Source organism: Diceros bicornis, chromosome 15, assembly GCF_020826845.1.
Source record: "Diceros bicornis minor isolate mBicDic1 chromosome 15, mDicBic1.mat.cur, whole genome shotgun sequence".
In the NCBI taxonomy this organism is placed as follows: domain Eukaryota; kingdom Metazoa; phylum Chordata; class Mammalia; order Perissodactyla; family Rhinocerotidae; genus Diceros; species Diceros bicornis.
In genome coordinates, this window is record NC_080754.1 from 21,488,282 (window position 1) to 21,502,096 (window position 13,815).

Genomic DNA, 13,815 nt, shown 5'->3' on the forward strand with positions numbered 1-13,815 from the left:
AAATGGCCCACCTGATCCTATTTTAGAAATCATGACACACACTCTGTGTTTCTTACTAAGTACTCATTCTCCACTACCGCAGAAATACAATACTAGAAGATTTCCTCTATCTTTTGAAAGTGCACAGCTATTCTTTAATTTTCCAGAAACTGACAGGAGGTAAATACATATAATATTAAGGTCTCAAAAGTCTCTCAATAAAGGTTAACCCGGATGTTCAACTGAATTTAAATAGAACTATACTTTGTCCCTTAGCAACTCCTCTTGGATTACAAGAAGGGCATAGCAAGCATTTGCTACTCACAGAGAAAATAAATAAATATCTTCAATGTCTAAGAATCAAGCTCTAGACCAGCCAAACATCTCACAATGTACACAATTAGTCACAGAGGCAGATATCATGTTGGTCAGTAGAAATCAAATTATTATCCTGACAACATGATTTCTCAAAAACCAAATACGAACAGCCAAATTTTACAGCTATTTAAGAGGTTGGATTATTTAGCAAGAGACTCCATACCGTTAACTAATATTTCTCACTTTCTCTGGGAAAGCTCTTGAATTGATATACTAATATGCACTAGTATATCAAACAAATATTATCTTAGAGACACAAAAAGAGGTCCTGTAAAAATTAAAGTTTTCATAAATCCCCACAATACAATTACACCTTTAAGTACATCCATGATGAAAGCGCCTGTTCATATGTAAATGTCGTCTGTTTACTTTATCTCTTGCAGAATAAGCTACTTGGGGAAAACAAAGAAATTGATTCATCAGGTTTCATTGTTCTAGCTCTCTCTTCTATCCTCACTCACTCAAAATAAAACCCTGGAAGGCTTGGGAGTATTGTAGTAGCTGGACAGGCTCAATTACTTCAAAGGTACTGTGCTTACCAACCAGTGCAACTAGCACCCAAGTCCTTTCATTCATTCAGCTATCCATCCCAAGAGTTCACACCACTCAGTGCTAAGCACACAGTATAACCTAAGTGCCTGTATTTCTATGTCTCTTTCCTTTCCTTACTATTGCTCCTTCATGCTTAAATAAAAACCCAGGTTTAACTTTATAAATTAATTTCTTATATCAAAACTTAACCGTTCCTAGAAACATCAGTGACCTGGAACCTATACCATGTAACTACCATGTATAGTATACATGTAACTACCGTGTCAAATTGCTTTCAACTCAAATATGTATTAAGTGATCCAATACAGAAAGTACTGTGCTCCACACTGCTGGAAATACAAAGGTAAGTAAAACACTGTTTTTGCCGTACTGGAACTGAAAATCCCCTAGGGAGAGAAAAAACAAGTTAACTAGAAGGCAAGGCAGAATATAAGAAGGTGACAGACAGTGCTGCAGGAGTTACATGCAAGTGAATTTCATGCTTTGAAATAAGGCATGGAAGACTAAGTGGCTGAAGTGGCATTTGAGACTCTGAAAGCTGGGTGGGTCTTTGAAACAGCAAGGGGAAAGAATGTATGACAAAGAATATTTAGACTAATAAAATTTCATCGGGATCAGGACAATCATGGCAACAACATCTCAGAAGCATACCAATGAGAATTTCAAAACACATTTTAACAGTTGGGCTAAAATACAGGGAAAAAATCATTACCTCCTAGAGCAAGCACCTTTCTGAAGAACATAAATCTCTCAACCTCCTTTAATGTGGTATAAAATTTCAAAATAAACCAAAGACATGACTAAAAACAAAACAAAGCAATGAGAAATTAATGAAGTGTTTTTAAACCACATACACCTTACCTGTGCCTTGAGAATAAACAGACTACATGATGAGAGAGATTGACAACAACATTACACAATGACATAATTCCTGGACAAAATTCTAAACCTGTACTGTCCAATATGATAACCACTAGCAACATGTGGCTACTGAGCACTTAAAATGTGGCTACTCGAAATTAGGATGTGCTGTAAGTGTAAAATATCCACTAGGTTGTGAAGATATAGTACCAAAGGAGAGAATGTAAAATATCTCATTAGTAAATTTTATATTGATTACATGTTGAAACAATAATATTTTGGATATAGTAGATTAAATAAAATGTATTATTAAAATTAAGTTCACCTGAATCTTTTTACACTGTTTAATGTGGCTCCTACATAATTTTAAAATACATATGTGACTCACATTTGTGGCTTGCATTATATTTCTATTGAATAGCTCTGGTTTAAACAACTGCTTAATATTAATATTGTTCAGATTTCTGCACTTGCTTCATGTTAGCATGGTAATCACTTGATCATAATGATACAAAGAACACCTATGCCCCAGTGTCTAGATAGTGAAAAGGTGAGACACCTAACCAAAAAAGTGTATCAGCCTCTTAACTACCCTTTTTGGAGCAAATGTGGAAAAAACAACCACCTAACAACTTATCCAGATACATTTACCAAGCAGTTAATACTTTGGGCACTGCTGGTTGATGTCATTAGATTATGTTAGATAAGAACTACTCAGGGGGCCAGCCTCATGGCATAGCGGTTAAGTGCGCGAGCTCCTATGCTGGCGGCTTGGGTTTGGATCCCGGGCGTGCGCCAATGCACCACTTGTCAGGCCATGCTGTGGCGGCATCCCATATAAGGCGGAGGAAGATAGGCACCGATGTTAGCACAGGACCAGTCTTCCTCAGCAAAAAAAAAAAAAAAAGGATTGGCATGGATGTTAGCTCAGGGCTGATCTTCCTCACAAAAAAAAAAAAAAAAAGAACTACTCAGTGATACAAAGACATGGGATCCAGGAAACAGGAGAGTGGACCCTGAAGAGCAATGAAAGCAGTCAGAGGATGACAGCTGTACGGCGGTGCCTAAAAGCAACCAGGCCAGATGCCAGTGGTAGGATGAGGATGCTAGGAAAAAGGACACTCCAAGAAAAGAATGGAAGGTGGGGCAGAATCTAGAGAATGCCTGATAAAATTTGAGGGAAAAAAATCAAGACTATGATAACTGCAAACTGTGCAAAAAAAAGAAAATGGCAACAGTAAGTGTAAAAAAAATTAAAAGCAAAGGAAATACGATTGCCACTTTGGAAACAGTTTGACAGTTTCTTGAAATATTAAACAGTTACCAGTGAATTAACCTAGCAATTTCACTTCTAGGTATATATCCAAAAGATCTGAAAATATATGTCCACACAAAAACTTGTTCACAAATGTACATAGTAGCATTGTTCATACTAGCCAAAAAGTAGATAACAACTCAAATTCCATTAACTGATGAATGGATAAACAAATAGTGGCATTTCCATACAATGGAATATTATTCAGCAATACAAAGGAATGAAGTATTAAAAAATGCTACAACATGGACGAACCTAGAAGACATTACGTGAAGTAAAAGAAGCCAGTCACAAAAGCCCACGTATTGTACGATTCCATTTATATGAAATGTCAAGAATAGGCAAAAACAATAGAGACAGAGTAGATTAGCAGTTGCCTAGAGCAGGGAGGAAGGGGACTATGGGGAAAGACTACTAATCAGTACAGGGTTTCCTTCTGAGGCGATAAAAATCTTCTAAAATTAAACTGTGGTGATGGTTGCAGGACTCTGTGAGTATACTAAAAACCACTGAACTATACAATTTAAACGAATGAATTTTATAGCATGTAAATTATATCTCAATAAAGCTGTTTTTAAAGGGAAATGTGATCATTGTACACTACTTGCTTCTGCTAAGAATAGTTTTAGTGTCTAGATACTGAATATTGATCATTTGAATAATAATTTTTAAAAAATGATTTAACTAAAAATAATTATATTAGCATGACAGCAAAAGGGAGATGGAGATGACAATAAATACTATCTACCATAATGAGAAGACAATACATAATATTTAAATATAACTTTAAGAAATAGACAAAAAGTATACTAATTAAAAACATGACAAAAACTACTAAAGGAAACAGCTGTCATAGTTAAGGCTGCCGCTGAGAAATAGAAACAGGGGACAGATGACTGGCTTCCATAGTAAGACTTTCTGCATTATTTGATTTCTTTAAATCATATGAATATAGTACTTTATAAAAATAAAAAATATTAACAAAAAGACTAAGGAGTTCTTGGTTTAGGAGCAGAATGAAACCGTGCGCTCTTAAAGAGGTAAAAGGCACAGGCTTCATTGACATTGACGCACTCTGCGCCTCTGATCTCTCAAGAGAACAGGTTTTCTCATCTAAGATGTTAGAAAAACGAAAAGTTAAAGGAAAAAAATAATTATCCTTTGTATTTCTCTCTACCATGAAATAATCAACTATTTCCAGTAAGAACACAGATGACATCTACTTTACACTCCAGATCATTTCTCAAATACACAGTGGTAAATATTTTAAATGTGCTACTAAGTGTTCACTGGTTATGACTATTAGCCACCATTTACCTCTTATTTCCTCTCTCTCATCTTTGCTCTTACTCCCCATCTAATTCATATTCTCAAAAATAAGGATTTAGTAATCTACTAAGATGAAAAACAATAACAATTTTCTACAGTAATTGATTTAAATTTTGTTTTAATTCTAACACTCTTATGCTAAAGCCAGTGTTAATTTAGGTGTGTATACACAAAATATAATTCCGTACTAAAGCAACCTACAACAACTCAGAATGTTTATGAAGGATATACAAGAAATTCAAGTGCTGGCTGCCTCCAGGAAAGGGAATTGGTAGTTCCAGTGTAGGAGTAGGAGGAAGATGTCACTGAACACATTTTTTTTTTTTTAGATTTTATTTATTTATTTTTTCCCCCCAAAGCCCCAGTAGATAGTTGTATGTCATAGCTGCACATCCTTCTAGTTGCTGTATGTGGGACTCGGCCTCAGGATGGACGGAGAAGTGGTGCCTCGGTGCGCGCCCGGGATCCGAACCCGGGCCACCAGCATCGGAGCGCGCACACTTAACCACCAAGCCACGGGGCCGGCCCACTGAATACCTTTTAAATTTTGAATCATAAGAGTAAATTCCATTTTTTAAAGCAAAATAAATAAGATAACCATGTAACTGTCTAGCATACAGCATCCAATTAATATTATTGTGGTTATTACTACATATTATGTAAATAGGACATACATATATATATATATACACACATATAATTGTATACCATTATTGAAACCCTACCAATTCAAAGTTTCCCCCATCCCTTCAGAGTTTAAATAATATGTAGAGTGTGAAAGCTCTGAAATTCCAATAGGACAGCAAATGCACCCCCAATACTGTCAGTCTGATGCCAGGCATAACTCCAGCACCTTCAATTTTTCAGGTGCTGCCTCTATAAACTCAAAAGTCTAGGAGTAGCAATTTGACTCAGCTCAACAACCTCAACACAAGTCATGAAGAAAGTGGCTAATCAATTAAAAAGAATTAATTGATATTACAGAAAAAGAGGAAGTAGACGGAGTCACATTTTTACAAGACAGGTTAGCCTTCCTTGGAAAGAAATCTGTAACACCAATCTTTTTAGCTATATTAGCCATTAAAGCCTCTAAGAATTTCTTAGACCTTATTCCTTCTTATACAACTTTTTGCTTTTTTTTCAGAGTAAGAAATTGCCTCGGTTTTTTAATGACTTTGTTTCCTGTATACCTATTGCTAATTCTTTGTAAACGCTCCATAAATTTTTAAAAACATCTCACAATACTATTTACATATGCTCAAATGCATCAGATAATCTATAAGTTCCTATTTTTTCTTTTTTTTTTGTCCTTGAGAACCTCTCTCCACCCATGTCTCCTGCCCCAATCTGGATCAGCTGTCCTACTGTCATCTTTCACTGCTCTCTTGCGTTGGAGTTCATGTTTCCTGAATTCTGTAACTTTTTATTTCTCAATTTACTCTACTGACCTCCAAAGAGAAAAAAGTACTTTGCCATGATGGTGCTTTTTCTTCAGATCAACAATTAAGATACCCACCTTTTCAATTCTCATTACCTAGGTCATAAGCGTATTTGGTCAAGCTACTCTCTAATAGCTAATCATAATTCATAAGAAAACTTAAACGATTCCATGCAGTGCCTTCTAAGCATTCCACAAATAGAAGATAGGGGCAGGTCAAAATCCAAACAGCAACTCCATAAATACCACAGAAGAGAAAAATAATACTACAAACGTTAAATCAGCTAGAATGCTGTTGCTGAGTAATAAATGTAGACAGACAATGGAACAAAGAGTTGGAAACAACACTCTGAGCTACCATACTAAAGACTTTAGTACCTTTATCCTTATCACTGAAATCTAACTAGAGTTTGGTCAACCAGACAGAGATGACCCAGTTCTCTTCCTCATCACTTCAGTGATCAACAAATTAGAGAATGTCTGACATACTGAGAAGTTATTACGGAACCCCAGCTACCTAGAAGAGACTTTCCTGCCTCCTGCCCTTTTAAAAGAGAGTGAAGTTAGTATAATTTAAGCTTCTTTAGGTCAACATTTTGAACAATTATCAGAGTGATTTCCCCTGGAGCGGTGTGAGGCTGCACCAAGTAATTCCAATATGCTTGCTTTCCTGAATTGTCTATCTATTCTTTTTAGTAGATGTCATGCTTAATATCAGTATCCATTCATTCCCTCCTAATTTGCAATTTTAAAAAACCAGACAACTGAATGAATTACAACTATGTGTTAAATAACAATAAAGAACTCTAAATAAAAGCCTAAAAATCAATCTATGAGCAAAGTGTATGCACCATTTGCCTGGGGATTTCAGCTGCTCAGGAGCCTTTTTGGTTTACTTACTGATTGTCAAATACCAACCAATTCCAAAAAGGTGATGTTCTAGATAACCCAATTCCACATTGATGCATAGCTGTTATTCTTTAAAAAAAAAAAAAAAACCCGAAGGCTCACAGTTCCAGACATAACAAATGTCCAATAGATACTTGACTAATTGGTTATACATATATAATCAGGGGGAAAAAAAACCCAGAAGTTTGCTGTCAAATATTAAAAGGAGGAGTAGAACACTTAGAACACTTCACAACCTATATGAAGAGATGGTAAGAACTAATAATCCTTAATAATGGCTAATTTGGAGAATCACATTCTAATATTACCTGGAAATATAAGTACACCAGATTTACTTATGAACAATCAGTACTTTTAATAAAAACCAGTGCTGACTGAACATTAAACAAAAAGATATCACATACTACTTATTTTTCTTTTTGTGCTGGCATAAACCCTAATATTTTCATTTTCAATGTTCGTCTTAAGAAGTCTTCCCTGAAATCTTAAAAGTATTGAGGATTTTTTTCCAATATAACTGTAAGTACTTAAGTACTGTATTTGCTAACAGGCATTCCTGAAACTAATTTCAAAAGCAGTACTAATCATGAAAGTCTTACACAGTCTCTGCGAAATTATCAAAGACAGACCATCCTAAAAACAAAAGGCACTTGAGCTTATGTCTGGAATCCAGGTGTTAGGGTAACAGCAATCTATTTTTTATATAACAAAGAGCAAGCGCTCTAGAATCACAACGTCTGAGTTTAAATTCTAGCAGAGCAACTTTCCAGCCGGGTAATCTTGGACAAGTTGCTTCGCCTCTCTAAATCTCATTTACCGCATCTATAAAGTAGGGATAACAGTATTAGCTACTTTGTAGTTACTGTAATGATTAAAATGAGATATTGCATGTAAAGAATCTGGCAGAGTGCTCAGTACACAGTAAACATTCAATAGGCATATTACATGTCAATCACATTTTTCAGGGCCACTTTCTATTAAAGCAACCTATTTATTTGTAGCTTCCTGAACCAAGGATTTTGACATGATACAATTAATACTAATGAAAAAATGGAGTCCTAAAGTTACCACTTTGTACCAATGTTACTAATACTCTTTAAAAAATGCCTGCCCACCTACCACCTCTCTGGCTTTAGGGCATGCTTATTCAATCCTAGCCCTGTAAGCTCATTTAAAATTATACCACCTTCTAAAACACAAGTTTCTAGAAAAATACTTCCTCCTTTGTCAGAAATGTTTACCTTCTATTATTAGATTGATTTGAAAGGACAATCAAAAAACAAATAACTCCACACTATGTTAATAAGGGAACATGTTAAAAGTTCGTATTTGTGCCATTGTTGGCCGCGGTACCCTGGAGACAAAAGGAGATTTTCAAAAAACACCAATACATCACTGCCTCAATCTCATCAAATCAAAATGCTTCTAAGAAAACTATTCAATACAAAGATATAAGATTCAACCATTTACAAAATTTTAACTTGCATACGCTTTGAAAGGAGACCTTTTCTCCCCAAAACATAAGCAAAAGTGGGAAGGGAGATTATAAACTAAGAATCCATATCTACAAAGTTGTATCTTTACATCTTGTACCAGACCAAGTACATTACAGACACAAGTATATATTGAAACAACTGAATGTCCATTATGTGCTGAGTATTAAATCATTTTTTAAAAACTAGAAAGGGCCAGCCCTGTGGCTTAGTGGTTAAGTGCGCGCGCTCCACTGCTGGTGGCCCGGATTCGGATCCCAGGCGCGCACCGACGCACTGTTTCTCCGGCCATGCTGAGGCCGCGTCCCACATACAGGAACTAGAAAGATGTGCAACTATGATGTATAACTATCTACTGGGGCTTTAGGGGAAAAAAATAAATAAATAAAATTTCAAAAAAAAACTAGAAAAAAACTAGAAAAAAAACTCAATAATAAATAGAATAGAATAAATATGCCTTTATTTTATCAATCTAATGGTAGGAAACGTTTGGGAAAACAAATCATTCTCCTTTAACTCTACTATCAGTGTTTCCTTGCTGTTCTATTCACACAGGTCTTTATATATAAGTATATAAATACACATTTTTACATCACATTCAACCAATACTAAAGACAATTTATATAACAAAGGAAGCTTTGTACAACCCAAGATAGGAGCAAAGATTGCGACCTCTATTTTAAAACCAATGAACCAGGAAAATACTTCTATCCTTGAAACCATGCAAGATTCCCTTTCCAGACACACCCCCAAAAATGCTAGAAAATGATGCTAAACATTCCAACAAATTCATTTACTCATGGTGATTACGCTCTTAGAAGAACAATATCTGGGAAATCAGGTTGGTCCTGTTAGTATCAGCATATACTCCCATCACACCCACGTGCTCTGCCCCTCCATTCTCCATTGTAGGGTGGAGCATCACAAGAGACACCACAGTCTCACAGCCTGCCCATCCTCATCCCTGTCTCACAATCCCATGAGTCTTATTAAAAAGTATGGAATTGTGGCACCAGGGTCAGCACATGCATATTTCACAGCCTTCTCTATACCTAAAGAGCACACAAAAATAGAGCTCCCCCATTCTCAGAATCTGCTGCTGACACCTAAAAAACTCTGGCTTCTCAGCCTCGCTGTTTCTCCAAAACAGCATCTCACACATGCAACTCAAGTCCAAAACAAGAGGCAGAGAGCACAGGGTGCAAGTACTGATTTTCAGTTGAACTATGCCAGTGAAATGAGAAGACATCACCTCACTTTCTAAATCCAATTCCCAACCAGACCTAAATTGATTTGTGAACCTCTGGGTTCCCTTGCAGTTTTTTCCTAGTGCCTGTGCCTTACGGTCATTTCACAATTAGCATTCTACAGACTCATGCAACAAGACAGCATGCAATTCTTCCATGAAGGTCTTAGTGTTTTTACAACTCTGGAAAGGTCTGGTTGGGAAAGGAATGAAAACAACGAAAATAAGGTTCTGGGGGCCGGCCCCGTGGCTTAGCGGTTAAGTGTGCGCGCTCCGCTACTGGCAGCCTGGGGTTCGGATCCCAGGCGCGCACCCACCACTATCCCGCCATGCTGAGGCCGCGTCCCACACACAGCAACTAGAAGGATGTGCAACTATGACATACAACTATCTACTGAGGCTTTGGGGGAAAAAAGCAGGAGGAGTGGCAATAGATGTTAGCTCAGGGCTGGTCTTCCTCAGCAAAAAGAGGAGGATTAGCATGGATGTTAGCTCAGGGCTGATCTTCCTCACCAAAAAAAAAAAAGTTGTAAAAAAGAAAAGAAGGTTCTGGTTTTCAGTCTCACACATGAGTTCTCTTCCACATAACATGGATATCTAGAAATTGGCTAAATTCGAAATATTGCACAAAAATATGCAACTACTATTATCTCTCTTCACTAAAAAAATTTTTACCTAAAAACGTTTCACATGAGGAAATAAGTGATACTCACTGACTTATTGTCCTCTTTCCAAATCTTATATTTAAGCACTAAACCTAGGCAATTAGCTAAATTTTCACCAACAGTATAACAAAAAGATTACTAATATTTTAACCAAAATCACCACAGACAGTCCCTTATTTTCTCTACTTTGAGTAAAATATCACATGATTCCACAGCAGGAACTGCATAGCTATTAACACTTATTTAAGAACACTTGAATCTGGATATGAACAAAAAAGAAACGTTGGTCCCACCACATTAAGCAAACAGAAATATTTCACATATACTGACTTAAACTTTAGATGAATGTTTAGTTTAACAAAAAAGGCAAAAACTTGTTATAAAAACAACTTTTAATTTCTGCTAGAGCTTTCACAACCCAAGTGAACGCTGCATTATTATTATTATTACCATTATTTTAAATGCAAAGTTTACCTAAAAATAATTATTATTTATGAAAAACAAATTTTAAGTACCAAAATTAAAGACTATATAAAATATGTGAAATTTTTAAGTCACAGTTTAGTCCAAAAAATATTTTCATATAAATTACCATGGAACTATTATAACTAGGTTTCAAATGTGAGGCTTTTGAATCTACATAAAATATTATTTTCTTTGTTAGGACTTTAATGGAAAGCATTTAAATAAAAACCCTTAGTTTACTATTCCCAAAAATAAATCTGATATTTTTAGGTATAGAAAAATTAGAAACTGTGCAATTAATAGAATGAAAAGTTAAATATCATTGCCAGTAACCAACTGCTGTCTGCTGAATTTCAAGGGAACCTATTGTATATTAAATTTTTAAAAAGTGAACTCATCTACCCTCTCATCTCAGCACTTTCTCAACTTTCCCATTACAATCAACAATATAACTCGGCAGTCAAGTCTTCCAGACCAATAACATCAGAATTTATTTTTAACTCCTGACTCCTTCCCAAATATTCCCTTTCAATCCAAACCCAAGTCCTGCCAGTTCTTCATTCACACTGTCTCTCAAATATGTTCTTTTCATCCCATTTTCACATTTTACTTTATATTTGCTCATGATTCACAACATACCCTACTACCTCCCTAAAAGGGCTCTAATGTCTCCATTCTAATCCATCAACTCAGCTACCCAAATCACCTTCAAATATCTTGCTCAGCAACCTACAGTAAATTCCCATCTCTCTTCAATCTCAACCAAACTCACAGGCCCCCTCTGCCCTTCATCAGCACAAACATGAACGCATTTCTCAAATTTCATCTCTTCTTACTTTCCTATTCAGGTCCCTTTAATTCAGATTTACCAGCTTGCTTGGTAAACACAAAAATCATTTATCTGTCATACAAAAATCGCCATCTCCATGCCTCTGTTCATTCCTTCCATCAAGAATCCTTTATGCTTCTCTATCAATTCAAGTTACCGCCTCCTTTAACACCTGTCTTAAAACACACTTCCTCTCCAACCCATCTGCCTCATCCCTTTATTCTTTGTCCCTCTGAACAAAACATTCTATTTGTATTTATAATCTTTCAGTCATCATGCTATTGTTTTCCTATTTTGTCCCATAACCTGCTTCTAAAACTAAATGATAAGCTTTTGAGGCCAAAGACAATCATTTCTTACTTGTCTCTCTTTTGAATAAGGGTCCCTTAGAACACTAGCACTCTAACAAACGCCTAACGATTCCCCTTTCTTCTAAAAAAGCCTTCAAGTCAAGGTTGTCAAAAACACATAATTAGCGTCGAACTCCAACTTTTTAAATGTTAAGTTGACCTATATGTTAATAGAAAATCACACCTTTTAACCTACAGACTTTACAAAAGTTACTCCATCCTCAGTCAACATCCACACTACGGAGAATTAAGGAGTCATTTTCAAAGAAAATCATGGAAACAAAAAACTCAAAATTTTAACATTATAAGCTATTCTATTTGGCTCTCTGAAACAGATCTAACAAATTAATTACCTAAAATTGATTTCAAGTGGTTTTTAAACTATATTACCAAGGAGAAAAACATACAAACACTCCAGTGCCACAAGAGGCTCTTAAGTAGCTATTATAAGATTTGCTTCATCATAGCTGAAAATTACGCCTGAATTTTAAAATATTCCTTTTAAATGACCCCATGAAGTGCTTAGAAAGCTTGACCCTTCCCTGAAAGACGCATGGTCAGCTTTTCTCTTCACATACCCTGCATTCTGTACTAGCTAGTCACCAAAAAAAAAATTAACTTTCAAAAATAATCTCCCATTCAGCTATTACCTTAGATTACCCTGTTTCACGCAAGTTTCAAAAGCCAACATGAATTGAAATCCTGAGTTCAATTAAAAGTGATCATTTTATGTTGCCTAAGGTTATAATCAATTTCATATAACAGCATGTACATTTTTTTAATCTCAGTTCTTCAGTTCTCTTCTTCTCCTAGGCAACAAAATAGTATTCTTTGCCCTCATCATGCCCCTTTCTCAAGGAATAAGAAAACAATATATTTTTGTCAAATTCTGGAAGTATATTTAAATAAGCTGTCATTAAATATCACAGAAACATATCCACAAATAGAGAGAGATACATTAGAATATCGGATACTTAGTATACCAAACACCTCAAGAACACAGACTTTTCAGCACAAATCTGGGACAAGAGTACAGTCTAGCAACAACCCTGAACACAGCCCAAATATCCCTATTATATTCAGGACCACAGTGCTCTGCAAAATCTATGACGGAAAGGTCTAAAATCCATATTCTTATAACTAAGTCTATAGTTTTATCTAAATACGACAGGAAACCAACGCCAGAGAATTTTAAACAGTCCTAAAAAGGGACCCCTTTAGTCTAGATCATTTAACAAATACTGAATGCAATGACACCCCAAAATTGAACTTAAATGATGAGTCAGTGACAATTAACATTCAACTTGGAATGTGGCAACATGACAATAAAAACCTCAATCAAAACTCAGACTCAGTTCCAAGTTACCTTTTGATTAAACATAAATTATATACTAGTAGATCGGTAATGTCAAAGCAGAAAAGTTAAGAGAGAACATATTAAACCACTTATCCAATTTAATACAATGCATGTAGACATACTCCTGTTACTGGTATCTATCAGCTCCCACCCGCCCCTTCTAAGGGAGGAATCGATGCTCGCCCCCAGACGCCACTGCTGGTCACTGAGCAAGTTTATCTCTGGATAAAGAACAAACACTGCGTATAGTCACACAAGCAAGAGAGAAATGTTAGAAGCCTGTGACATTAAGGCTCTCTATTAAGTGTACAAAACTATGATAAGCCCAGAGATCTGAGCTAACTACAATATTCCTCATTCAAAGAGACACAGACTCTGCAAATGCACATAATGGTTTATGAATCAAGTCTTGTCCTTCTCTTTATTCCAAAGGATAAGCAAGTAAACACTCCCATCACTATTTTAACATGGAAATACTCAAGCACTTGATAAAGCTGACTACCACCAGCAAGAAAATTCTAAGAAGTGTTTCAAATCGAATCATCCAAATAAAAATCATATTCTCTGCACTCAAGGTTAATGAGACCGGGGGAGGTATGGGAGGAGAAAAGAGGGAGCTGCCTCATCCTTGACTGAAGACAGGTTTTTG

At 35.9% G+C, this 13,815-nt stretch overlaps 1 protein-coding gene across 2 annotated transcripts in view; it reads right to left on the minus strand.

Annotated features, from left to right (window-relative positions):
• The window catches only part of GSK3B (glycogen synthase kinase 3 beta), a 202,135-nt gene that overhangs the window by 187,592 nt on the left and 728 nt on the right, over positions 1–13,815 (minus strand). The gene's annotated exons all lie outside the window — the stretch shown is intronic.